The sequence below is a fragment of the Leuciscus leuciscus genome (genome assembly GCF_965113295.1).
Source record: "Leuciscus leuciscus genome assembly, chromosome: 5".
NCBI classification, from domain to species: Eukaryota; Metazoa; Chordata; class Actinopteri; order Cypriniformes; family Leuciscidae; genus Leuciscus; species Leuciscus leuciscus.
In genome coordinates this window covers 46,814,174-46,816,497 of record NC_138729.1, presented here as the reverse complement: position 1 = coordinate 46,816,497, position 2,324 = coordinate 46,814,174, and the positions used below count along the sequence as shown (strand labels likewise).

The 2,324-nt window shown below is 39.0% G+C and overlaps 1 long non-coding RNA gene across 1 annotated transcript; it reads right to left on the bottom strand.

Annotated features, from left to right (window-relative positions):
* Positions 1–1,031: 1,031 nt before the first annotated feature.
* On the bottom strand, positions 1,032–1,639 carry LOC309499588. The gene is made up of 3 exons (XR_014206296.1): positions 1,356–1,639; positions 1,140–1,282; positions 1,032–1,086 (listed from the first exon to the last, which is right to left on the bottom strand). It is a non-coding gene; the product is annotated as an uncharacterized lncRNA (long non-coding RNA).
* Between the last annotated feature and the right edge of the window lie 685 nt (positions 1,640–2,324).

Below are 2,324 nucleotides of genomic sequence, written 5' to 3'. Positions count from 1 at the left end.
AGATAAAAGAAATTGTCAACACTTTTAGTATTTCAGGCCACACGGAGAGAAGTGCATGAAAAGTCGATGGGGTCAGTCACTGCAATTATATATAAGTTACAGTGTATGCATATAGTGTATGCAAATAGTGACTGACCTATATGCACACTGTGTATATGTATATATATATATATATATATATATATATATATTATTTACCGAAGTTGTAAAGAAACAAAGACAAAAAAAGCCAATTTCACAACAAGGAAGAAAAATATATAGTTCTAAATTTAAAAGAATAGCAGAGTCCACACTACAACAACGTTAACAGCACAGAGGAATTATATTGTTGGAATCACTTTCAGAATGATTATTTTTTTTTTTAGCTGATGAATGATAAAAACAAAAACATTGGGGCCAATCAGAATCCACCTGACTGCCACGCTATACCAGTGCTGCATTCCAGTCTAAAATTGTCATGCCCTTCACTCGCAAACTTCCCTCCGTCTCGTTCACTCGGATGTACGTCATTGCGAGTGCTCAATACTGGCGGAAACTGCAATGAGCTGAATTGGAACGTCCCAACCCCTTGATCACTTGGAATCAGCTGTGGAGTTGATTTATTATTTACATTTTTTTTTTCCCTTTAAGAATTTGTTTAATGCAGCATCCAAATGTTTATAGGTGTGTTTGGGTTGTTTTAAATAAATTTTTTTTTTTTTATATATCATAGTTGTCTGTTGTGGTGGTGATTTGATGATATATGTGTTGACGTCACAATCGTAATGCATTGTGGGACATATAGGTGCCTGAAGTGTACATTTGAAGCAGACTCGCTCCCTCGGTCAAAATCGAGGGAACGAGGGTCTGTCCATATAAACTTCCCTCGTCCACTTCACGAAGTGGAACACACTTCAAAATGGCGGCAGGGATTCTCCCAAGGGGAAGTGCTTAGGGAAGTTCACAAGTGCGTGTCTAAAAGTGGACTGGAACGCAGCACTGGACAGGAGACCAGAATACAATTTAAACTCAAAACTTTATTTATACACGTGTGCAACCCCAAGAATCCCTGGAGGCAACTGAAGCTCAAACTCAAAAGGCAATGAACTTAGAGTCTCTTGTAATACCTGAACTCAGGAAGTATCTTTGAATACTGGAACTCAGGAAATGTCTTTGAATGCTCGAACTCAGGAAATAATGGATTCCATAGATGACAGTCTCCGTAGATAATAGTCTTCGTAGATGATAGTCTCAGTCTCCATAGATCCTTGAAACTTAGATGTAGACTCGTAGATACACTGAACTTGAATGCAGACTCATAGATGCATGGAACAGACATAGACACACAGAACTCAGATGCAGACTCGTAGATACACTGAACTTGAAGACTCACAGATGCATGGAACATAGATGCAGACTCGGTAGACACTAGATCACCGTAGACACTGGAATCATCTCAAGAGAGGAAACATGGAATCTCTCGCCGATGACTTTTGGAACCAGTGTTTAACCACACAAACTCTTGATACTCCGTCGATACAGGGATCCACCCCGTTTGCGCTGACGGTAAATTCTCAACGACACTGGAATCACCCCAAGTGAGGAAACATGTAATCACTTACCGATGATCTTTGGAACCAGTGACAGATAACCAAACTAGACCCAGAACATAACATCAAGTCACATTAATACCCAGCAGTGAGTGCTTCTTCTTCTTCTTCTGTATTTTTTATTGGCAGTTCAGCAATGAGTGCATGTGAGGGAGCTGAATATAAAGGCTGGTGATGAGGTAATGATGAGGAGATGGGGTTCAGCTGCGGTGATGAGGGAAGTGAGTGCAGGTGTGGATCCAGGGGGATGCTGGGAAATGTAGTACGTGACAGGGCCAGGGAAAACCAGGGAAACCGTGACACTGACGTTGAGGAGATCAGATGACAAAACTGCAGCACACACTTAGAATAAACAGAACGATATAATCTGCTGGTGTGGAGACGTATATAGCTATTGTTATAGCTATCTTTACAGTGTTCGTTGTTGGTGTGAACATGCCTTAATAGAGTATGTTTTACAAGAAAATACTGTTTTTACTGTATATTGGATTAAATAAATGAAGCCTTGGTGAACAACTTTCTAAAACAGATAATTATTCCAAACTTTTTGGTAGTGTCTCATAGAAAACACATTTACAGCAATGAAACCCTAACAGACAATGGGACTGGAAGGTTTAAAAGCAGATATGTGAATTATGTGTTTTTATAATAAAATGAGTTAATTTTGTAAAATAATATTTGTTATTATTATAGCTGTAAAGTTGTCTATTTGTCCTGAGGAATGTCCGATTTTGA